At 37.0% G+C, this 26600-nt stretch overlaps 1 protein-coding gene across 1 annotated transcript in view; it reads left to right on the top strand.

The window, feature by feature from the left end:
* Eif3h (eukaryotic translation initiation factor 3 subunit H) overlaps positions 1-26600 on the top strand; it is an 87657-nt gene that overhangs the window by 23841 nt on the left and 37216 nt on the right. The window lies entirely within an intron of this gene.

The raw sequence follows: 26600 nt of genomic DNA on the forward strand, positions 1-26600 counted from the left end.
CTGCTTCAGAAGGAGGCATTTCAGAAGCATTTTATTATTTGTTTGTTTGTTTGTTTTGCATTTTTGAGACAGGATCTCATTATATAGTTCAGGCTGGCCTCAAACTTACTGGCTGGCCTGGGACTTGGGTTGATCCTTCCGTGTACAGGGTCCTCTTGCCTCAGCCTCCTGAGTGCTGAGATTACATGGATGTGTCACCACCCCTGACTTTATTTTTGTACTGCAGGTATAATTACTTTATTAGTAAAGGCCAGTAGTAATTAATGGGTCACTGTCATTTCATTTTCAGTGTTTATTTCTCTTACCAGTAGTCCATGTTTGTGGTACATAATGGTCACATCCCTCATGAGGAGTTGGTCCATGTGTATAATGAATCTTCATTCTTTTTCCATCCCCTTCCCCTCCTTACCTCCTGGTTCCCTACTAATCTTCAGATACATTTTTTTTTTAAAAATCTAATTCAGAATAATTTCTCACTTGTTTGAACTCTTAGACCTCATTTTCTAAATCTTTTTTAAAAATTATTTTAAATGTGGCAAAAAGCCTATAAAATTTACTGTCTTGACCATTTTCAAGTGTGTATTGCAGGAGTGTTAAGCATATGTCTGCTGTGTATTAGATCTTTAAAACTTCATTTTGTAGAACTGAAATTTTATCCATGGAATGACTTTTACACTGTCTCCACTCCTGAAAACCACTCTCTTATGTTCCCTGAGTTTGGGTGCTGCAGAGCTCCTTTAAGTCAGATGATGCGGTATTTGTATATTTTATGTAGCAAAAGGTCTATCTGCGTTGTAGCCCATGGCAGGATTCTCTCCTTTTTAAAAAGACTGAGTGTCTTTGTTACATGGATATGCAGTGTTTTCTTTATCCATTCATCCGCCAGTGAACATTTCAATTGCTTTCGCCTCTTGAAATTGTGTGTTGTCCACGATGAGTGTTGTGAATCATGTTGCAGTTAACATGGATGTCTAGGTTACTTTGAGGTCCTGTTTTTTATTTTTTAAAAATTATTTATTTATTTATTTTTGGTTTTTTGAGACAGGGTCTCACTATGTAGTTGAGACTGACCTGGAACTCACTATGTAGCCCGTGCTGGTCACGAACTCACAGCGATCCTCCTGCCTCGGCCTTCTGAGTGCTGAGATTACAGGCATGCACCCCCATGCCCGGCCTAGGTCCTCTTTTTTAGACATGCACTCTGAAGTGAATTTGCTGACTTACATGGTTATTTTATTTTTATAAATTATTTTTCACTGGGAATTGAACCCAGTGCCTTATGCATGCAAGACAACCTCCTCTAACACCAGCTGTAGCTTCTGTCATCTGATTTTACTGTTTTGAAGACTTTTCATGTTGTTTTCTCTCACACCTATACTCTTTTATATTTTAACCAGCCATGAATAAGAGTATAATAAAATTGCTGACATTTTTATTTTCTGTGTTTCTTATAGTGGTCAATTTAACCAGGTGTAAAGTGATTTTATGATTTTGATTTGTACTTCCCTGATGAATATTGATAGTGAGTGTGTCCATATGCAGCCATCTCTCATTATCTGTGAGGGATTAGTTCTAGGATCCCCCTTGAATACCAAAATCCATGGATGCTCAAGTCCTTTATACACAATGATATGGTATATGCATGTACCACACACATCTTCCTCTATACTATAAGTCATCTCTGGGCTACTGGGTTGCTGATGTACCTAATAGAATGGAAATAGTCATTATACTATAGTATTTAGAAAATTAGAAAAAACATTTGTACATACTCCGTACAGATTTTTTTCCCCTGGATATTTTTGATTGGAGGTAGGTGGGATTTACAGATGTGGATCCTGTTGATTTTCAGGGCCTGCTATACTTGTTGACAATTTGTCTCTTAAAGTGTGTGTCCATTTTAAGATTGGATTTGGAGTCCTTTTTTTTTTTATTTTGTACTGAGGATCAAACTCAGTCCCTTGTGCTTGCTAGGCAGGTGGTGGAACCACTGAGCCAAATCCCTGGCCTTGGAGTTCTTGATAAACTTTACATATTAATCCCTTATCAGAATAACAGTTTGCAATATAGATTTTCCTCCTTTTTTGTAGATTGCATTTTCTTGCTGTTGTTTCCTTTGCTGAGTAGAAGTTTTAGTTTGAGGTCGTACTGTGCTTTTGCTTTTGTTGCCTGTGCTTTTGGTATCATGTTGAAGAAATCCTTGAGAAGTCCACTATCCTGAGGCATTTTTCCTGCTTTCTTGGAGCCTTTTTAGTTTCAAGTCTTATGTTTAGGACTTTCTCCTCCCACCACCACCTTTTTTGGGGGTGAACCAGGGATTGAACTTCGACCTTGTGCTTGTGAGGCAGATGGTGAAACCACTGAGGAACCTTGTGCTTGTGAGGCACATGGTGGAACCACTGAGCTAAATCCCTGGATCACTTTCATCCATTTTGATGTGTATCACATAAGGTTAAAAAAAAGTCCAGCTTCACTCTTTTGCATCTGTATATCCAGTTTTCATAGCACTGTTTGCTGAGAAGACTGTCCTTTCCCATCCAGTGCTCTTGGCACTCTGGGTGAATATCATTTCACCGTTCATTCCATTGTCTCTCTGTGGACTTCTTGTTCTGTTGCACTAGTTCATCTGCCTTCATTCTAATACCTCACTTTTTGGATTATTGCAGCTTTGTAATATGTTTTGAAATTGTACGTGTGAGGCCTTTGGTTTTGTTTTTCATTCCAGATGATTTTGATTATTTAGGGTTCTGTGAGGTTCCATGTGAATTTTAGGGAGGAATTTTAGGAAGGATCATTTATCATTGGGAATTTGATAAGAGATTGCATTGAATATGTAAGTTGCTTTGTATTGTATTGACAGGTCTTTTGCCTCCTTGGTTAAGTTTGTGGCTAAGCGTTAGATTCTTTGTGATGCTGTTATAAATTGGGTTGCTTTCTAAATTTCATTATTTTCTTTATAACTTTTAACTGATCATTTCTAACTTTGATAAAATGTTGCTTATTTCATCTCACTTAACATCTTCATAATATCTTGAATGTATTTGAGATACCAAATAAATTCTTGCTTGGGTTAATACCTTGCTATTGCAATTTATCTGTAACTCCAGTTTTCATTAATGTACTACCTTTAGAAACTAACCAGGTGCCATACCCGCATTTTTTGCAGTATGTATCTTTTTTTTTTTTTTAACTGAGATGCTTTTGTCTGAATTGCTGTATATTTGTACCTCCTACAGGATTAAGGTTGAGATTTCTGCGTTATCCAAGGTGCCTGTATTAGGCTACGTCTAGGAGCACTATGTATAGTATAGTGATCACTATTTTAGGACTGGAAGACAAGCAATTGTTAATACAGTTTGTTTACAAGCAAGGAGACAGAGAAGTTCACTTGGAATGACTCGTTTGCTTACTTGGCGAGAGTAAAAACCATTCTGGTGGAGTAGAAACCATTCTAGGATAGTTTACATTGTTTTCTCATATGTTTTAAAGAAGATTCTTGCTTTAGAATATAAAACAGTAATGCTCAGTCCAGAAATGATAGGTAAAGCACAACATACTAATTTTAGATCTGTATCATTGGAGGTTAAACTACTTTTATAGATTGAAGTAATTGATCATTTAACTTATATTTTAAGGAGCTCAATAAAAGGTGTTGTAAGAGCCCTGAGATGTTGAATTTGGCATTAAACAATTTTTTTAAAACCCAAGAGTTGTGTGCTGTGTATAATGTGTACATTGCCTGTAATGATTGTGTTAAAGGTTTTATCAGTTCCATTTTCTGGATTAGAAAAATGATGTTTAGTGGGATAAATAACTTGCCCCAATGCATTTAACTAGGAATAGGTAGAATAGGATCTAAACTTGTGATTGCCTGGTCCAAATCCTAGATTTTCCCATTATACTGTGTGCTCCTAGACTTTCAGCAAAGTGTGTGCTGGACGCCAAAGGTTACTGAATGTAGCGTGGCATGATTCCATCCTGAAACCTGCTTTTGATGAAAGACAAGTAAGTTTACACTTTAAGTAGGTTTACACTTTTCATGGTTTAGCTGTAGGAACTAAAGAGATTATATGATTTCTTTTTGTTTATTTATGTTGTTGTTGTTTTTTATTTTCTGAGATAGGGACTGGCTAGGTAGTCCAGGCTGGCACTTGGTCCTTCTGCCTCAACCTCCCAAATGCTGGGGTTGCAGTTGTGTGCCACCAGGCCTGGCTCTTATTTTTCTTACACGTATGAAAAATATAATACATACCTTGTATTTTTTTCACAGCCTTAGGTAATAGGATTGAATTAATTTTTCTCTCCTAACCTATTTATTTTCCTAATGAGCATTAGAATGTAGTCACCGTTAGATTTTTATCAACGCTAAATAAAAACTAAAATTATTATATAGGTCTAGCTTACATTTTCATTATTTTATGTCATGATAAAGATCCACTGTTTTGCTTACTATTTTTCCATCATTTTATGTCCTCTAAAGCCTGTATTGGGGGAAGGAGCTTTTCGTCCATTATCAACCTGCTGCAAGTTAAGATCAAGAAGTTCATGATGTTAGCAATGATATATTATGAGCTGCTTAGGGTTTTGTTATTGTTTCTCCATAGAGGTGTACATTTGCTTTTTATGATTTGGTTCCTCATGTAAAGTGGAAATTTTTAATCTGTACTACAAATGAAGTGTTAGTATTTGTTTTAAGTCAGGGATTGACAGACTAATTTTCTGAGTGCCTGCTTTTATAAATAAAGTTTATTGTAATACTGCCTGTTCGTTTATGTGTTTTCTGTGGTTGCATCCCTGAGACAGTGACCTGTGACACAGTTGTCAGTATTGACCATATAGTTGCACATGTAAGATATTTATCTTTTGTCTCTTTAACAGTTTGATCACCTGTGCTTGGTATAAAACTTTTCCTTACTCCTTATTCTTTCTTATTAGGTTAAAGAATAGACTCTAGTTCTCTTTTTCAATACAAGTAGATGCTTTTTGTTCATTGTTTAATTCAGAATGTCTTGTGAGCACTGAGATGAAAACATTGATACTGGGTGCTTATTTCACTGGCAAAACTGTGAAGTATCAGAATAAGTGGTTTTCTTAATTCAATTTTAGTACATTTTCTTGAGTTGCTGATGTTTAGAGAAATTGCAGATAATAGGGAAGAAAGGAATTAAATTTATAGTTACAAACTTGAGACCAGGTGTTCTAGAAAGAGTAATGATACGAGGCTAGGAAATTTGGGTGGGAATCTCAGGTCTACATTTTAAGAGCTTTGTGGCCCTGGGTGACTTCTAAATCATTTTTTTCCCTGACTGGAATATCTTTCATTTAGCCTGTATTGTTTACTTCCTTAGCACTGGAAACATGGTGAGAGAGATAATTTCCTTATGCCTTAACTGTCGGGACAGTGCTGCCTTAGATTATGTTGTTATAGAGGAGTTCACATCCTAAAAAACTGTTCAGGCATGAAGTTCCTCTTGTTTCTCACCATTGTTTCGCAGTTTGTTTCTTGCAGTGTGCAGTAACTATCTTTTGAGTGATTTAAATCTTGGTAATTTTTGCATTGCAGAATTTAGTTACCAGTTGAAAGTGAAATAACTTGCTCTCATTAGAGAAAGTAAACTTTTAAAAGATGCGTACAAGGGCTCGTAGTAAAATTCCCATTAGGGGGCACTATTATCAAGCTTAAGAGAATGGGAGACTAATTTGTTAGACATGCAACCCAAGGTTTGCCAAAAGGGAAAAATATTTTCATCTGATAAGATTCAGATACTGTTTTATACAACTGAATTCCTTAAATATGTTATAAAGTGCACTGAATTAAATACAGATTTTAATACCTCACTGTCTTGTTTTTCAGCAGACAGTCAATTTAATATTGCAGGTGAGAGAAGTTTATTTTGCATCAGAGCCAAATCCATAATTTTTGTATTTGGAGTGGTCACATTTTTTTATTTTGCTTGCTTTAAGCTGGTCTCAAAAGATGATCCTTGGCTCTCAAAATAGATGTCATTAGAAAGGAAGCATCAGGTGCTGTGCTACCGAAACGCAGGAGGAAGTGAGGTGGTGCCTGTCCTGCTTGGACAGCACGGCATTGGTGTGTGCAGACTTCTGATCCAGAGCCGAAGGGATCACACACTCAAGCAGTGTGTCTCTCAAACCTTGCATTTAAGCATTTTTAGTTACTTTTCAGTAGAAGAAAGTCGCTTCCTTTTTTAAAGTTTGATATTAGGAACTAAGAAATACTACAATAGAAGCAAAGCAATGTGGTAGAGTCTTAGATCTTTCAAAAGTTAAACCATGAATTGGCAAAAATGTAATTAAAATAAGATGTGTTCAGAGTAACTTCACAACGTAGGTGTTATTTTTGTACACTGGTTTTGGAGAGTAAGTTTGTGTGGTTATATTATTTGCGGTGCTCTCCACATAAGTCAACCATAGTTTATGATGGAGAAAATCTCTGCCTAATTACTCTCCTAGTCTCACCTTCATTCTCTATTCATAGTTTGCTTGAAGCCAGAAACCTGGACTGACGTTCTTGAAACATCGCCAGCGATTACTGTTTTGGCATTGTGTTGCTTTTGAGTTCAGGGAAAAATTGAGTCAGGACAGAGAGGAGATTTTTCATGCTTTTTAGACAGATGGGGACATTTTGTAGAAGGACATGATATTTGCTTGTTTTATTTTATTGCCTGTCCATAAAAATAGTCAGTGGTCATTGTGATCTATCTGTTCAACGGATTAGTTTAAAAATTCTGTTTATTTTAATTCTTTTTTTTTTAAGATTTTTTTTTCTAGGTAGAAATATTAGAAAATATTTTGGGGATATGTTTTGAAACTTTAATTAGAGAAAGGGACATTTTTTACTTAGTGAACTCAGATCATTAAGTGTCAATGGGATAAAATGTTTTGTGTATCTCAGAAAAGAATTAGCCCATAGTAATTCATTTTAGGATTCATCTTGCAAATTACATGGAGTGGACAGTGAAAAAGATAAAGAGGTACCAAATCCTGGTTACTGCCGCTAAAGACTTTGTGTGAGAGAGAGAGAGAGAGAGAGAGAGAGAGAGAGAGAGAGAGAGGGGGGGGCGCTTGGGTTAAAAAACAGACTGTGTGAGAGAGAGAGAGAGAGAGAGAGAGAGAGAGAGAGAGAGAGGGAGGGGCACTTGGGTTAAAAAACAGCGTGATGCAGAACTGATGTAAGTCTAGAGAGCAAGGCAGGGAAAAATGTTAGGGTCATCCAGATCACCTACTGATACTTGTATTTGATTTAGAGTCTTTATTATTCAGAGACGGGTATATTCCTTGCTCATATTTTTCAAATATTGTTGCTACTTTAGTATTTAGGAAGAGAAGTTGTGTTTGACATTTATGCTGTTGTGATAAATGAAAGATTTTGGACAATAATATTAACATGTTTATAAAAACCTTGAGCCCCTGGTGCTCTATTTAAATATATTTCATAATATGTTTAATACATTTTTATATGTAATAAATACTTCATTTTAGAAATACTGTGGGCAGAAAACTAGAGAGAATCTGTATGCTGCAGTATGATATAATTCCCGACCAATCTTTTTGTTGTTGCTCTTGGTAATATTTTGAAATCATTCACATTTTTTGATTTACTGGTGAATATTCAGGGTGGTGAAGTTTAGATTATTGCTTGTCATTTTGATCACTCAGAAAGCCTATGGTTTGTGATTTGAAAATTTAACTCAGATACCTAAACTTACTTTATATATTTAGATTTGTCTTATTGAGGGAATTAGAATATGTGAAATAAAATCCAGATATGAATCATTGATCCTAAAATGTTTATGTCTTTGTTGTTGTTGTTTTTTTTTTTTTTTTTTTTTTTTTTTTTTTTTTTAGTCTTTCTTGTTTGGATGTTTCAAGATTTTAAACAGAGAAGAAGGAGCAAAGTCCAGCTTCAAAAATAATTTTGCATTTGTTTCATGTCTTAAAATGTAGTTCTTTATATAGAGTTGAGACACCCCTGTGCATGAAACGATACTCTATTGAAAATGTGGTCAAGGTAAAAGATTTTTCTGCTTAAAGAAATTAAAGCGCTTTACACTGTATGCTCCCTTGGTCCCCAAAGTGTAAGTGCTATGGTTTGGAAAGAAGCCAAGGAAAACCTGTTCAAATTTTGTGCAGACTTAAAGTAATACTATAAGATTTGAAAATTACAGGTGGATACAGTACTTAAATAGTATTTAAAATTCCTAAGTTTCCCAAGTCTAAAAATGTAATCCTTAAATTACTGTTCCCAGTGGTTTAAATTTTAATTAAATAAAAGCTGTCTTTTGATGCACCGTAACTTTAGGTAGATATATTTGAATTTATTACTAAACTTCAAGGTAATGACCATTAAAAACAAACTGTTTAACACTAATTAAAATGTCAAAAAGCTGCAGTTACAATATGTAATCAAAGATCCTTGCTATTTGTTTTTCCAAAAATTTTCCTAACATGTTTAAGCTTGCTTTCTATTTTGCCCAGAAGTGCTACCCTGTTTCACTCATTCATTTAAATACATTACCCAATTTGCAAGTCTTATAGATAGATCAGTTATAATTAGATTTGATGTTCTTCATGCTAATGCTGAGTTTTCCAGAGTGATATCTTAGTCATGCCAGTAAAGTGTTTGCTTTATATTTCTCCAGCTGAAATTTTCATAGCTCAAGAAACCTTCATCTGATTAAGATTCCTCTTTGTGACTTACTTGTTATGTTTCCAGTTGATATTTTCATATCATTTCACTTTTTCACCATGCATATTATATACTGCCTTTTTAAAAATCAGCAAACTTTACTCTAAAAGTTCATTTTGGATGCTTTTTGGTATAGTTGAAAGCATACACCGTGTTTACTTGTATTTTGACGTGGTAGCAATCAACAGTGTGAGCTTCTGGTGCATCCTTGGGACCCTGCCTTGTTTGGGCTCACCTTGTTCTCTGCCTTTGGCCCTCAGACCTGATCTGTTTGTTGGCAGGCAGACCTCCACCCCGGCTTGATTGTGAGAGGAGCCTGAAGTTACCTGCACCTGCAGAAATGCTTCCTCCTCGTTTCTGTTTTACAAATCTGGGTAGGTGATGACCTTGTAGAGAGATAGTTAGGTGGCAGGCCACTAACCTCACAGCCAGCCACCCTGGCATTTTAATCTGGAAGCAGAGGACTAAGGGGACTCTGAACTTGTGCCTGCTCTTAGCCATAGTGGATGGCAGTGGCAACAGCGGTAGCAGCAGCCCCTCCTGTGCCCTTCGTCCTCAGCCTTTCTGCTGCCAAACTGGGCTCCCTTGCCCTTGTAGCTGCTCCTTTGCTTTTCCTTCTTTGTTCTTTTGGTGTTCCTTTATCAAGCCAATACTTGAGTGAGAACTCCGTGCCAGGCACGTCACACAAGCTACTTAAGCTATGTCTCAGTCGTGGATAGACTTACAGGTTTTGTTGCTGAAAGAATTTAGCCCTTGTAAGTAGCGCTTTCACTTGAAGCCTGGGGAGCCTTGTTTAATACACTATACTTGGGAAGCAGGTCATGTACCACACAGGTGGAAGTCTCTAGAATATATTTTTGTCTTGTTGGAGAATTGCTTGAGGTTATAAATATATCCCTTAAAACCTATGTATCTTCAAGTTTGTAAGTTCTAGTTCTTCAAGTTTCCAGGTCTGTTTGTTTTGTAAATTAATTTTATTCTGGAAAATTTGTAAGTTGCATCAGCAGTTTTTCACATTCCTATGAAAAATATGTAAAGTTTTTACTAAGGTTCCTGCTGAAGTGAATTATTTTTCCTTTTTTTTCCTTTTTTTTTTTTTAGTTTTAATTTCTTCTCACCTTGAAAACAGGTAAAACAAAATATTAAAAAGATTCAGTACTAGAAGTGGCTGAAGGGTGGTGTGAAAAATAGTTGTGTGTTATGTATATTAAAAATATGTACATGTTTATATACCCACATATACCTTGTGTACATATATACCTTGATGGGTACTGGCCTTTTCCTCTGGTCATCAAACGGGGATGGGATGATCTAGACAGTACATGAAACACTAAGATCATTTTTAGACATATCTGGGCTATTATTCCCTCTCCCTTTAGGGCATTTAGGAGATAATTTGAGATGACTTAAACAGTGAGACTGATAATGGTCAAAATCCAGATTTGTGTCTCTTTTTCTAGATTGTCTCCTTTTCTTACAGGCAGTTTGACTTAAAAAATAGTATTTAATTATGGAAATAATATGTGTACACATGTATCATTGTAGCTCTTAGTTGCAAAAGTTTCTAAAATTACTTGTACATATCTTGCAAACTTTCTGAAAGCCATCTAATGAAGGAAATCTAGGCTGAGTTCTGGCTAATTGTCTGGATTTACCACTTAGTATCATTTTGGATCTCTCCATCTCAGTTTTCACATTAGCAATATGAAACACAACAGGACTTTCTGCAGTTTTAGCAGATGGTAAGCTGAGGCACAGAACCCCAGGATTAAATGAGAACCAGAATCCTATCGTGCCCATCTAAAACATGGTTTGCATCTTCAGAGGGCTGCAGTAACTCCAGTATTTTGTCAGACTCCGTTGTCAGTGAGAAATGCAGGTGCCCGATGATGATCTGTGGGCATGCTAATTTCCTTCAGAGACTACTTCCTGGTGTTACCATTTATTGTCACGCAGCTGGAATCAAATGACTGTTGAATTTAACACTAGATTTCAGAAAATTTCTTAAGTTTATGTGTGTGTGCTAGGTAAAAAATAAAAATGCAAGGCAGTTGTAGCTTTAGGTAGGGTATATAATTAGCCAGCCCAGGCTCTGAACCAGTCAGCTGTTAAAGATCAGCACATCCTCTGGTATGCATCTGCCACATGCATGGAGAAATTAACTGAAGGTTAGAGTGACCTGTGTAGAGTAGTAGAGGAAAACCGTGCTCTTCTTAGATGCCAGTGAATAAATTTACAAAAAGTAGTTTGAGTGGATGGTTTAATTTGATTTAAGAAATAGTGCTTGGTGACACAGAAGACTTACTAGAATACATAGCTTTACAGATGATTTAAACAGACAATGCTGATAAAGCCTGTCATGTGAATTTCCTTCTTTACTGGGTACACAGTATGGTTAAGTGGTATGTTGTGCAATGCTTCCAATCTGCTGTTTCTGCCATCTGCGCAAACAGTGAAAGCAGAGAGAGCATGGAAAAGAAACGGATTGCTTAGCTGTAAGGGATCTGTGTGAACACTGGGTGCCACTCACGGAACACCGAGCAGTCTGTGAGGTGCAGTGTGTGATACAGCTCTCACGGTTTGCCTTGTAGAAGCCGTGATATCCAGACGGAAAGGCTGACTGACCACGCTATCCTTTTCGTATTCGACTCCATAGTTTTTGATATAGCCTTTTTGCTGCTCCAGTGTTGGGTACAAATGTTGAGATAGATTTAATAATCCAGGCATTTTTGCCTTGCCTAAATGGAATCTTTTAGAAATATATTATGCCTCCAAACAAGTTTGCTGAGAAATACTTAAGTACTTTTTAAAAGGCAGCAAGAACTTTAGATAGGAAAATTGCTTTGAAATCATAATGTTAGCGCCCACAGGGAGCCAAGTGAATGATGGAAGCTTACGTGAGTAAGAGTTGACTGGCTTAGTCTAACCTGTGTTCTCCGTCGGTGGATGCACCTCTTAAGGGTTTGTGAAATGGTTCTTTTTATGTGTATGTATATGTTTCTTTTGTATCAAACATATGAGCCCTTACACAAAAGTGTGGGCCATGAGTTGTGAGGTATCTTGTTAGGCGTTAATATGACTGTACATAGATGGCTAATAATACAAAGCCATTGTGGTTTCTGTGGTTTTATCAACCATGGCTCCACTTCTAAAAGATTTCTAAGGAGACCCACCCACTCTCTCTTTTTTAATTTTTTGGACAAAGAGTTGTCTTATCAGAAAGTGCAGTAATTTAAGCAGATCCGTAACCTGGGGGAATTAATAATGGAAAGTTTTGCTGACACCAGGAAGTAGATTAAATAGTGCAGTCCTGGTAATGAGTACCATATATGATAAGCCTGAGCTGCCTGGATTTTATTAGGCTGCTTGCTACTTTGATCACAATATTATTTCAAGTCTTGTCTGTTTAAATTGCTAAGATTTCTTGTCATCTTTGTAATTTCTTTCATTGCAAAGAGATTTTTAAAAAGACAGACTTTGGCCAAACCAAAATTTGGAGGAGGTGGAAGTTCAACAGCTAGTAGAATCTTGGAATAAGAAAACCGATTCAGTATAAAATTAAAGCTTGAAAGCACAGCACTTGAATATCGAGTTCATCTGACATTGCTTCTCTTTAGTTTTTGCGTGGATCACAATTCTACTTCGTATGTAATAAGCAGTACTGTAAGGTGGTTGATATAATTAAATTAATTTTTTTTGCTATAAATATATGCATTTTATATATATATATACACACACACACATATATATATATATATATATATATTTCATGTTTTGAGAATGTACACTGCTGTCAGTTTTCCTTCAGCTGTTACTAAGCAGTTTTAATAAACATCTTTGAGAATTTATGGAAAGATTTTTAAACCCATAATGAATGAATTATACTAATCACAGAATTTAATTTGGATTGATAAATTGTTTTGCTTTGCCTTTGAATTGAAATCTTTAAACTTCATTTAGCCTAATATAGATGAATGAAAGTTTTAGCCCTCAAAATCAACAGAATTTGTCTTTTACAGGTATTTAATGGTATCTTTATTATGTATTTAAGTGAATATTTTTGCTTGGAAAAATATTTATTTTGACTAGTAAAGGAGGATCGGGAAGATTTAATAATTTAAGATATTCTTGTCATTAGCAAAATAGTAATAATTTAGTGCCATTTTGCAAATTGAAATGTAAAATGTTTTGTATGTTTATTCTTATTCCTATAAATTTTTGCAGTCTTGATATTTGAGTACACTATTATAGCAGATGTTAATTCTGGCTTGAAGTTTCCATATTCCAGTGTAATTTAGACCTGGTGAAAGGCACTTAAGGATATAGTAGTTGTTTTGATTTACCCTTGGTAGTGAAAGGAATATGTGGGAGTGACGATCAATAGCCTCTTCATTTTCTCTGATAAAGACAAACAGAACAGTTATTTAAAGAATAGGGAAAGGTTTGAATATTGGAAAGATTGCTTACAAGAGCTTGTAACATTCTTGTTTTTAGAAAGTCGGGTTTTACTTCTGAGTTGTAGAGATAGATGGTGCATTGGTTCAGGAAAGATGGATTCTTATAAAACCCAGAGTCATGGATTTAGAAACAGGCATGCCACATACAAGCACCGAACAGTGAGCTTTGTTAGTTCATGCAGTGACTTAATTTGGGGAATGGGTGAGGTTATATTGTACTGGGTATTCCAATTCTGGAAGACTTGCACACTTGAAAATCAGGTTTAGACTTTTAAGTAATTGTGAGCCATTGTAGGTTCTCCAGCAGAGATTTGGTAATCTAAAAGTCAGTGATTTGTGACTCAAGGGAGGAACAACAGAGGGATAATGAGGGCTTGAGTGAAATATAGGTAGTGGCAGTGAGACTGAAAAGTTGAACACTAGAGAGAAAGAGAAGTGGAAGAAATAACAAAAGATTGAGTTAAACGTTACAGTCACATTTAAAAAGCTTAATTAACTAAAGAGTACTAAATATGTTTAGCATCATATTCGCTAGACACCTAAATTTATCATTCCTCCCTCTTGAATATTTTGTAAAAAGCATCGGCTCAGTGATGATGGCACGTATTACACAGTAGATAAATGTAAGATATTTGTAACCAGCAGGGCAATTCCCACACTTACTGACAACATCAGCTCCTCTCAAGTATGAAATATTTCAGCTGGGCATGGTGGCGCATGCCTGGCATCCCAGCACTCAGGAACCCGAGGCAGGAGGATCACTGCAAGTTCCAGGCCAGCCTGGACTACATAGGAAGTTCAAGGTAGCCTGAACTACACAGCAAGACCCCGTCTCACAAAACCAAAGAAGAAAAAGAACAAGTATGAGATATTTGAATTCAGAAATAATAGGAAGTTACCTGTGCAAATTAAAAAGCATATGTGTTGTATAATCATTATAAATCAGGTGTGAACTGATATCTTTAGGGCATTTAGAGAAGATTTGTCTTTATTAATAAGCTCCAAAGGACAAAACTAAGACCTACTGAGAATAGAAAATGAGTGAAGTAGATTTGCTGCAGTCCAAAACGTCCCATTTATAGACAGGCTCCATCAAGGGTAGTTTTTGCAACTTCAACTCATTAATTCATTTCACAGATACTTGCCCAGTGCCATCTGTCTTGGGAGCTTTGATAGGAGGGATAACATGGTGAGATGTGGAGAAGACTTAAGACTTAATCAGGTCATATAGTTGCAAGTTGTATCAGCATGCTGTGATATGGAGAGTCCCTGGGAGGAGGGCACAGTCAGCTGAGCCCTGGGGGATGAGAAGAGGCAGCATTGGAAGGCCCAGAGTGGGGAATGGTCTTGGTATTGCGGGAGAACTTTCAGAAGGTAACCTGTCCTGGTAAGGCCTGTGAAACCTGAAGCAGGAGGCAATGTCATTAACACTGAAGGAATTTGGGTTTTATTCAATAAGCTTCAGGAGGCTGCTAAAGGATTTTATTTGTTTTTTGAGACAGGGTCTCATTTTGTAGTCCATGCTGGCCTTGTACTTGCTGTGTAGCCTGTGCTGGCCTCAAACTTGAGCTCCTCTTGCCTCCGCCTCTGAAGGGCTCAGATTTCAAGACTCTGCCATTATGTCCACTTGTAGTAAATGGTTTTGAGCCAACTGTATTAATGTATTTTGAGTTGATGGTCCATTTTCTATATAATTCTGTGACTTGGGACTTTTCTTTCTGGTTTTGCACTTGGCATTTATTGTGTTTATGGAAACCCAACTTGGTGGTTGGATTTGGTTGGGTTATTTTTCATGATTAAACTGGAATCACAGGTTTAAGAAGAAAAAATAAAAATGGTAAAGTGCCTTTCTCATTGCTTTGTGAGGTAGGGGACGTGATACTCGTAACATCACTGGCGATGCCTAAAACTTTGTCACCTGTTTAGTAGTATCTGATGCCCAAGGTATCACATTATCTTGGAAAGCTTTATAACCCCAGGAAGCATTGGGATTTAACTACTTCAGTTAGAAATTAGAAATTCATCTGTTAGATGAAATACTATTTATTCCTGATATTTTAATATCTAAACAACATGGGTAAATATATAAATGTGTTTTCTTTGCCTTAGTACATAATTTCACACATGAGAAAATAGTTTTATATATAAGTAGTTTTATTTATGTCTAAATGTAATTGAGTATCTTCATATAGGTGCATTAGCATCTGACAAACCTAATTAAATGTTGAAGAATCTTGACTGCAGCTGATTGATACTTCACCATCAGGAATATTTGTTGCAGCAGTTCGTATTTCCCATGGACAGAGATACAGAGTGTTACTGGCATGGTTGGGTTCTAGTGCAAAGTACCTTTGATAAAAAAGAGCTCTGGATTTACTTTTGGGTTAAATATACTTTTGGGTCCTGGTGTAGAATACACTGTCAGTGTGACAGCTACACATGGCCATTTTTTACTGAGATGACCTGAATAGTATGCTGAAAAGAACCTTAAATAGTTTTTTTTTCTTTTGGATATTTGAAATGTTTCAGCCTAACACTTTTAGGTTAAAAATACAGGATATGTTGAAATTTTGGGGTTATTCCTTTGATTGCAGTTATTCTTCAGAGTTTGATTATTGACTTATGGTTTGGCTCTAAGGACTCCCCTCCCATGTATCGGGTGTGTTGATGGATTTATGATTAGGTGGCATCGTTGGGAAGTGAAGAAAACCTAGGGACTACATCCTGTCCCTGCCCCTTCTTTCCCTCTGCTTCCTGAGCATCATGATGTGAGCGACTTCCCTCTGCTGTGCCCTGTGTGTAAAAGTGTTGGAGCCAAGTCCTGGGACCATGGACTGAAGCCTCTAAAACTGAGCAAAAATAAGTTGTTCCTCCTTTAAGTTTTTCTCAAGTATTCAGTCACAGTGATTGAAAGTTGACCTGGCTCAGAGACCAAGGACCTCTGTATTTATTGACTATCCTTCCTATTCTCTGGAACACAGTAATAGCCATTTTTAATTGAATCATATCAGTATTTTACTATCTACTAAGTTTTTTGTTTTGTGTTTTTTTTTTTTTTTACTAGCTATTACTAAAAACAGCAGTTAGAAAATTTTCCTCCTATCTTTTAAAATGGGAAAAATCATTAAAGTTAAAAACCTGTAAGTTAGTAGTGGGGAGACAGTAATCTTTGTAGCCCTTGTCATTACTGTTACTGTACTGGCAGTGATAGCATTCTAACTACTGTTGTGATCGCTGCCATTCAATATCTTCTGCCTAAATACTGTGCTGCGCTCTGGCTATACATTCATTTAACCCCTGCGGCTGTTCTGTGAATTGAGAACAAACCTGTTCCTGTTTCACTGAGGCTGAGAGAAGTTAGTTTAAGTCACAACTACCATACTGTATATGGAATCAAGATTCAAAGCCTTGACACTTTATAGAGCGCCTTTTTGTTGATTACTAATTGTAATGAGGTAGAAGAGGAGATTTTTCAGAATGCTGGAAGGGAATTATACTACATAGAGCAGTTGTTATCTTTTTGGTCCTTAAGGTTTAAACCTTTGGTATTGATGTTTAAATTTCAAAATGTCTATACCATTGTTTTACATCCCCCATCCACCCAGTGAATATGCCAATTTAAAGCTATTTCATTTCATTTCTGGAGATGAGATTTATGTAGGGAAAATTAAAATAATGTGACAAACTTAACACGATACAGTGTTAAATTGAATTCAGGCATGGTGGCATATGCCTTTAATCCCAGTACTCGGGAGGCTGAGGCAGGAGAATTGCTGCAAATTCAAGGCTGGCCTACATAGGGAGACCCTGTCTCAGCCCCCCTCCCCAATCTATCTATCTCTGTCTGTCTAAATTGAATATCCCTTATCTGAGGTACTTGGAACCAGAAGTGTTCCAGATTTTGGAGGTTTTGAATTTTTAAATATTTGCCTCGACTTAGATTGTGCATTCCCTACTTGGAAAATTAAGAATTGTAAATATTCCAAAAACTCAAAACATTTCAAATTTCAGGGCTAGAGAAGTGGTAAAATGGTTCTCTAGCATGCAGAGGTCCTGCGCTTGGGCATTATCACCTGGGAAAAAAAGTTTTGACTTTGCAGAGGTGTACTTCTGAGTAAAGGTACGCAGCTGGCACCTGATTATGGCCAAAGATCAGTATCGGAAGTGATTTTGAGAAGTCACTTCAGCCCAAGGTCGAGCTGGTGGCGTGGAATTTGAGCTGGATCCTGAAGATGTATTTCTTGTTACCTCTAACCTCTTCTCAGACCCTCCTCCCACCTGCCTCCTACTGTAACAGTTGTAGGAGCCAGGCTGTCTCATCTTGGATGGTGATTATCCTGTCCTCTGGACCTGTCCATCCCTGAGCAGGCCCTGGCTGTGTGATCTGGTGACCCGTTGTGTGCTTATCCCACAGGGCTACGTACTAGACTCATAAACTGAAAGCTTTCATTTGGAGATAATTTAGATTTGCAGAAGTTACAAAGGCATTGTACTCTGCTCTCGGCTTCCTTTAATGTTAACAACTTATGTGACTAGGGTAGATTTGTCAAAAATAGAAAGTTAGAATTGGTAAATACCAATGACTAGTGATGTTATCCAGCTTTTTTCTGTTCTAGAATCCAGTCTAGGATATATGCTGCATTTATTCATCTTATGTCTTTAATCTCTTCCAATTTTTGTCTTTTCCTGGCTTGACACTTTTTCAGGAGTACTTGTCAGCTATTTTGTAGTTGTCAGTTTGGCTTTGCCTGATAATTTCTCACAGTTGCATTGAGATGATGGATTCAGGGAAGAATGTATGTAAGGTGCCTTGCTCTCCGCATCCTGTCTGGGATTTATCATCCCCACCATGTTTCAGTGATGTCAGCCACAGCCACTTGATCTGGGGATGACTGCTTGGTTTCTGTCCTCTGAAAAGTTACTGTTTCTCTTTTCCCATAGTTGTTCTTCGGAAGTGAGTCACTAAATCTACCCTGCCTGCTGGAGGGAGCTTAAATTCCTTCTTATGGTGGGGGAGATGTGTGGAGAACACCCCAGTAACTAGTGAATAGTGTGGTGATTGTTTGGCTGTGTCTTTTCTGTTGATACTTACTTCTGCTCAACTGAGTTGCCTGTTGAGTTCCGGGCCTGAGACTTATTTATTATTATTGTTGTGTGTAGTGGAATATTAAGTGCTCAGTAAATGTGAATAAAGTGAATTGGAAAGGGGAGATTGTGAACCACATCCAAAGCTGTAATGGTCATCTGTAGGTCGGGAGTAGAACCATATGCAGAGTTTGAGTGATGTGACAAAAATGCACTGTTTCAGTTTCATATATTTTGATTTGTTTCAAATAGTGGAATATATTCTTCCCTAATTTTAACACAGTATTTTCTTAGCTTTGGAGAACTGATTGGAATAAGCACTTTAACAGTATAAATTTAGACCAAAAGTCTTATTTTATGATTAAAGATAGCTGGTAGGCTATTTTGAATGTACCCTGTATTTAGAAGGGTGGACTTACTTGGGAAAGCATATAATTTGTAAGTAAATTAGCAGTGATAGAAAAATTCCCTTCCAATTCTCAAAAAAGGTGTTTAAAAGTACCAATGTTATGTTTAACCTAACTTTTGCATTATAAATGAACCTTCCTAACCTCAGAAACCCTAAATTTAACTTTCACAGTAGATGCCAGTTTTTCTTATGGATGCTACCTGGTTTCTTTTCAAGCATATTGTGTAAGTTTTCACCATCCCATCCTTTTTTTTTTTTCTTGGAGTGTTGTTTGACCTATTGTAACAGGAACAAAAAGCATAAATGGCTTTTGACCTTTGACTTTTTTACTAAGTAATAGCTGAACTGAAACGATTTTTCCGTAAGAAGAACTTGAAGGCTTTGGGCGTTTGCTAAGTAGATTTCATCTTTTGTTTCAGCCAGCATTGATGCCACCCTCGAAGCAGGAGATTTTCCTACTTGTATTTTTCCATTGGCATTTAGTTTAGGCAGCTCTTGCCGCAGAACCAGATTTATCAGTGGCTACAGAAGACTGTTAAAATATTCTTTTATTATTCCCATTGTTAAAAATCCACATTGTCATTTGCTATTGATCTTAAAGACTGTCCTTAAAAGAGAGCAGCCAGAGCACTTAGTTGTCCTGATGACACAAGGTTGGAAAGTTGAACCATGAAATGGGTGGAAATATAAATGAATCAATCAGTAGTTTATTTGCAGTTCATAAACTGACAAAGTGGACGACTTAAGACCTATGATGTGGAGAACCTCAGGCACGTACGCCGCAGGACATATGTGATGTGGGTGTCTGCAAGGTGTCTGTGCATGTGTGTGCTCTTAACGACTCTGCCTCCTGCCCTCACTGGATGAGCCACTGTGTTTTTTGCATCTCTCTGGAGGTTGGCAGTGTCACAAAAACAGGACTTGATGTGATAGAATCTCTTCAAGTAGGGAAGGAGGTTGGTGGTAGAGGGGCTGTTGCAAGAGCAAAGGCGCTAAGAGATGCAGGGTGTATTTAAATCCTTCTAGCATCACTGTCCTTATTGATACTGCGACCTAGTGTTGATAAGTTGTGATCATTTTAGTCACAAGTTTGGCTTTTACACCACTGACAACAGCTATGAAGGCCTTTTGTGAATGTCAGGAAAGTGTTCATATCTATTTAAGGAAAAGATAGTTGAATTTAGAATTAGGAAGCCCAGTTAGAGCACTAGTGGTGAGAATGAGGACAGGATAGATAGGCAGCTGTTCTCTCCTTAGTGAAAAGGTGATGTACATTGGTGAGTGACAGGTGTCTGGTGGGCTCGGATCTGAAAAATTTCACCTTAGTTCCATTTTGAGCGAAATGTATATGGTTGATTTCTTTGAATAATCAAGCTTGTCAGATTTGTATGAAATTGGTCCATCTGTTAAAGCCATTTAAAAAATAGCTGCTATTGTAGTTACTTTGCATGTGAACTGATTGCTGCCTTATACAGTGGTAGAAGCAGACTGGATTTAAACACAGTGTTGTGTTGAGTCCATCTGATTTTAAGCATGATGATGCCATTCGCACCGTAGGCTTGGGCTGAGGATTAAGTACGGATGTGGATAAAGCAGTAAGAGGCAGCAGCGCTTGTCTCTTAGTGAGCACTTAATGAGTGGTAGATGTTCTTTTTCACAAAAGAACTAGGGGCATTTACTAGTTCGTCGTGTGCCTGGAGGTTTTTTGAAATATTTAGGTCTATCTTTCACTGGAGCATAACTTGATCCTTATACTCAACAAATTTCAAGATGAAGACTTACTGACTAACTTGATTTATAGACTCATTTGCATTGTATTATTTAAAGTAATCAAGGCAAGTTGAACTTTAGAAGGTTTTAAGTAGGATTATATTTAATAGGAAGAAATAAAGACTCAGGGCAGAAAGGAAGAAGTGTGAACCAGTAGCAAGCCTGTGTGAAGAGGACAGGCTCTGCTGGAGCGTTCCTGGTGCAGGCGGTAAGAGTCAGATTATAACTAATACGGGGGGCTCTCGCCTCTCCATAGTGGCTCCAAGGAGTAGCAACTGCGACCCAAGGGCAGACCAGGCTGTGGCATTTCTGCACTTTCAGTTTGTCAGAGGCGACTGGGAAAGGCATGAGTGCCCCTTGCTCCTTTTCCTTAGGAGGGAGCGATGCTGAGGTACAGCCTGGAGGGAAGTCAGAGACGGTGGGCACTGACCAAACAGCAGTTGGGCCAGAGGAGGCAGCAGCAGATCCTGAGTACGCTGGGCGTTTACATTTACATTTGCATTTGCATAGGAACAGGCGGGAAGCATGCTGTTTTCACTTTATTCTCTTTTGTACTACTGAATTTTGTAATGTGGGCATGCGTTACTTAGGGGGAAAGTTACAGAATTAAAATATCCATGGCCATGATATATAATTTAGTCTTAATGTTACACTGACCTGTTGAGATGTTAACACTCCCTGGGGTTTCCATGATAATTGCTTGGCATCTGTTTGCAGTGTAAGTGATTTTCTAACTGTTGCTTGAACCTCCTTGCTCTGAGCCCTTTTCTTGTGAAGAGTATTCAAAGGAGAAACAAATTTATGAGGAATATAAATAAATTTCCTTTTAAACTGCACTACTATAGTGGACTCTCCCACAATAAGAGTTTTTTAAAAAATCATTCCCCTATTCATTACCATGTGGGTGGTACCACGTGAAAAGTGATTAAAACATTTTTCTAGAAAAAAGTGGCCCTGAGGAATAGCACTCCTTACTCTGAGAGAGGCTGCCCTTGCAAGCTGTTACTTAAACTCATGAATACGCAGCTATTGAAATTTTCTAATGTCAGAATGATGCTTAAAGACTGAAGGTATAGTTTCACATAAATTTAATACTTATGATTTTAATTTAGTTCTGTTTCATTACATACCACAACCAGATTCAGTATTTTGACTTTGTACGTATTCCTGCATCTTTTTTTTTTTTTTTTTTTGGAAAGTCAAAAGCTTCCCTGGTATTCAGAGGTGTAAACATTTTTGCTTAATTGCATGCTTTTCTGCTATAGTAGTAATGAAAGATTTGGGATTTGGACCTTAAGAAAGCTTTTGAAGTTACTTTGGCATATAAATTAGTTGCATTTTTTTTTTCCTAAGAAAAAGGTAAGCAAAATGTATGGTATTGATATAAAGATAAAATTAAGCTTTTCTCCAGACAGAATTTGAGATTTATTAAGAATATAACTTCTCAGTGGCTTGTAGAAACCCAATTGAAGGCCCAATCTTAGTGTTTCAAATATGATATTAAACAAGTTTTGATCAAAATTAAAGTCAATTGAGAATTAAAATCAACAGAGTAATATCAACCTACTCAAGAGCAAAGAAAATTGCGATTATTTGGGCCTAATTAGGATTGTAATCTGGGAAAACGTAGGTTTAAACAGTCTTGAAAAATGTACTCCAGCATTACAAAATGGTGGCCATATTTGAAGCTTAAAATCCACAGTCTGTGGTTGTGAAACCATTTGTTTCTTAGGAATTGTGATCGCTTCTAACCAGAGTCATGTTGTCTCATAAGGAAAGCTTGGGTGTCGTCTCAGTCTCCAGGGAATGTAGGGTGACCAGTGAGGTGTATAAATGCTCAAGTAAATCTATAGCGTCACACTTCTGGTGGCATCCGGGCTCCTGCTGCCCACAGCCCAGGTGAAAGTGAAGCTGGGGATGTGGCTGAAGCTTGATTTTGCTGGGACCTCCCGACTCCAGTGCCTGAACCAGTGCTATGCACTTCTATTTTCTGCCTTGACCCTACGATTTTAATACTCGAGCGTACTTATTATGAATATCCGTGTAAAATAAATAGCAGTATCACCGTATAAAGAGGAAAATAAAATGAAAGTGACATGAAAGGAGTTTCTTCTCTTGAAAACAAATTATACTTTTCCTGAGTGCTCCCTAATTGTGCTGTGGAATCCTGTTTTAATTAAGCTTTAGTCATGTATTGTGCCAAAACACTCTAAATGTTTTGCCTAAGTTCCAGTTAGGTTAGATTTTAAAACAATATTTACATTTAGTCAAATTTAATGGGCTAGATAGTATCAGACTAGTTAATTGGTCTTTGCAGTATTGTCCCCCCCCCCCTTGTCTTTTTTAATCTTATGTGTTTTCCCCAATTTCTTTTCGTTTGACTGGAATTGTGGTAAACTTGCATTAGATTCAGGGAGCCTTTCTAGTACTTGCAGAATTGAGTTCACAGTTGTTTTTACCCAAGGGTGTCTCATGCCTAAGACCATGGATGGCACTGAAGCCTGCATAGATTGTGCTTTATCTTAAATGTACAAAATGTGATGAAGTTTATAAATTAGACACAGGAAGAGATTGACAGCAGTGACGTAATGAGCAGTACAGCGGCGTACTGCTTCTCTGACAGTTTGCTGCCTGAGAGGGCAGGATGGCTCTAGGCCCACATAGGATGAGCACTATTATTATTATTATTACTACTATTATTTTGGTGGTACTAGGGATTGGACCCAGGAAACACTGAGCTACATCCTCAGTCACCTTTATTTATTTTTAAAATCTTCAAACAAGGTCTTACTAAGTTGTCAAGGCTAGCCTTGAACTCACTATCTTCCTGCTTCAGCCCCCAATTGGCTGGGATTTCAGGCTGTACCACCGTGTTTGGCTCGGGGTGATATGAAATTTTATCACACTGCTCAGAATAGCATGCAAGTTAAAACTTACAAATTTGTAGAATTTTCTGTTTAGTGTTTTCTACAGATAAGGGGGGGACTAGTGTATATCTTTGTTTGCTTATCCCTGCAGTCTGATAGATTTAACTCAGTCCAGTAGGTAAAAGAAGGTGGTATCCTTGGAAGATTTCTTGAATTAGAAAACAGGACCTTATTTGTCAAGAGTATAGTTTCAGGAGAGGTAATTTTAAATTCATGTTTTTACTAGCTATGTGGAAATCTCTGTTCCAAGTGGACTAATATAAACGGTAATGTTTCTAATGCACTGAACCTTAAAATTCAAAGTAGAAACCTTAGGTGTTTTCCATTCTCTTCAGTTGGAAGGACATTTCTTTTGCAGGCTTTTTTCTTTTAAAATGGAGCTACTTGAGAGGACCAAAAAATGTAAGGAGGGAAGCTGTGTTGTGTATATGTGCCCGCTCCCCACAAAGAATTTTTTCATCACTATGTACTGCATACATGGGCTAATACAATTAAATAAAATAGAGCTTCTTGGTGGCGGTGTTTTGAGAGAAAATTTAGACCACTGATGATCATGGTGCATCAGGCAAAGAGATTATCTAGGACCAAAAAAGCACTTATGAGTCCTTCTACTAGGAGTATCCTCCAGTTGGTGCAAGTGAGCAGACCTAGTCCTGATACGTGGTCGTTTTGCTCTCATATTTCATTCACTTATCAGAGCATTTAATGTGTTGAGTAATGGATTTCTGATTCATTTACTTAATTTTATCAAATATACTTAAAGCATTTTCTGCCTGTGTTTTTACCTTTGTTTAAAACAAGCATAGGGAGCTATTTGCTGTATCTGTATTAGATGTTTTTCTGCTACCTACTGAGAATTAAAAGAAAAATAGGTTATAATTAGATACCATTGTAAATCAACCCTAAAAATGGTAGTTAGGATCAAAGTGGTGTTCTAACAATCTGGAAGGATTAATAAATCCAGTACTTTTTCTCCTAAGCTTGAATGTTTGCTAGTACAACTTTATTAGTGAGGGATTCAGCTCAGATTTTCAAACTTCATTTTTTTTTTTCTTAGTTTATATCTAACAGGTGTTGTTGTTGATGGGATTAAGGAATAAAGGAAGTGGTTAAATTGTCTTTCCTTTGAATTGTACTAGCCCTTCAGTCACTCTCATTGTTCTATGTTATTCTATTTTCAGTAATAGGACAGGCAGCTTCTGTAGGTTTGCCAGATCCAAGTCCTAGGCCAACTCTTTGCTTTCACTTAAGGTAAACAGTGCAGTAGAGGGAAACAAAATAATGCGTACATAAGAGGGCCAGTATGGAGAAAGATGTGTGATTGGATTGCCTGTTAACAGTACCTGTGAAGGTAGAAATTATTTTAAACATACGCCAGGGTGACAGGGACTACTATGTATATGATATTTGCATATATGGGAGGAATATGTGTGGTTTTATCAAGCTATCAGATGGCTTGATGTGTTCTGGGATATGCTCATGTTACATATATTTTTCTATTGGTTAAGTTCATTTTACCCAGAGTAGGTTAACTAAAATACAGGGAATCTGTGTTTTCAGTGAGGTAAGAGTCTTTGAGTTTTTAATAAATGCATACATGGTTGCCAGAGTTCTTGATGATCCAATGCGATATGTTGGTTTTAATGTTGTGTTGTTAATGAACTCATTTACAGACCATGTCACTGAGCCCTTTATGTTATTAATGTATATTTTCTTTGCCTTTCGTTCCTTGTCTTAAAGATTTACTGTAATTAATTGTTGGATGAAAGAGAAAATTTGTTTATACATTCAGCTCATGGCTGTTTTTAAATTCAGAAATCTGTGATTATTTAAAAATATATCATGGATTGTTCTATCTACATGATTTCTAAACATCAGGCTAGAAAAATGCTCTTGTCGATATGCAGTATGTACTATTTTTAAATAACTGGGATATTCCCATACTATGCAATTCATCCATATAATTCGGTAGTTTTCGGTAGTCATGGATATGTGCAGACATTACCATCAGCTTTAGAACATTTCTAATACCAAAAAAGAAACTTTGTCATCCTTTAGCTGTTTCTTCTTACACTCCCCACACTCAGCCTCTAAACCTAAGCAACCAGTAGTCTATTTTTCTATTGCTGTAAATTTCCCTGCTCTGTACCTTTCATATGAATGGAATCGTGTGGCATTTTGAGGTTCACTTTCTTTGTTTACCATGTTTTCAGGGTTCATTCCTGTTGTGGCAAGTAATTGGTACTTCATTCTCTAAAAATTTTTTAATCAAGTAAAGAATTTTAAGTATGCAATTATGTGCCATTAGTCGTATTCACAGTGTTGTCCACTCATTATTGCTATTTCCAAAACTTTATTTTCGTCCCAGAAACTCTGTACTTATTAAGCAGTAATTTCTCATTCCCTTTTTTCTCCCAGTCCCTGGTAGCCTCAAATCCAAATTTTTGTCTCTGGGTTTTCTTTTCTAAGTACCTCATGTAAGTAGCCTCATACAGCAAGCACAGTATAGTGTTCTCCTAGGTTCATCTGTGTGAATGATGTGGAGTGTAACGGAACGTAAGGTAGTATTCCATTACGTGTGTGTAGCACTGTCTATCCATCAGCTAATGGGTGTTCGTTATGAGTAATGCAGCTGTAAACATTATGTGGAAGTTGTTTTTATTTCTCTTGAACATATTCTTAAGATGGAATTGCTGGGTCAAATGGTAATTCTATATAGTTGAGGTACTACCAGATCTTCCAGTGACTTTGGCTTCGAAGGCAACTGTACCATTTACATGTTATTATTTTTTAATCAAAATCATTTATCCATTACTATTGATATCTATATCATTTAAAGATATTACTTTCTGATATCATTTTAAAACATTTTTATTGCAAAGTTATTTATTGCAGAAATAAATAAAACAAAGGCACAGCTTAGTGAATAATTACAATGCAGACGTGTACACAACCATTGCTTTGGTGAAGAACGAGAACATGGAAATGCCATACCCTCCCCATGAGTGTTCCTGCCCTATCACAGCACTTTTGTTTCCTCTTAGAACTATCCATTGTTTGACTTTGATGAAGCTTAATCTTTTTTAGTTCTCCTGGCTGTGTTTACATATGTTATAAAATTCGATATTTTTGGTTTTAAACTTTATAAATGCAGTGACAGTGTATCTTTCGTATCTTGCTTTGTTTTACTCATTACCTCTGAGCTCATTCTTTCAGTAGTTCATTTTTCATTTCTGTTTTCA

This window comes from Fukomys damarensis, unplaced genomic scaffold (genome assembly GCF_012274545.1).
Source record: "Fukomys damarensis isolate Sample0158 unplaced genomic scaffold, DMR_v1.0_HiC HiC_scaffold_5, whole genome shotgun sequence".
NCBI classification, from domain to species: domain Eukaryota; kingdom Metazoa; phylum Chordata; class Mammalia; order Rodentia; family Bathyergidae; genus Fukomys; species Fukomys damarensis.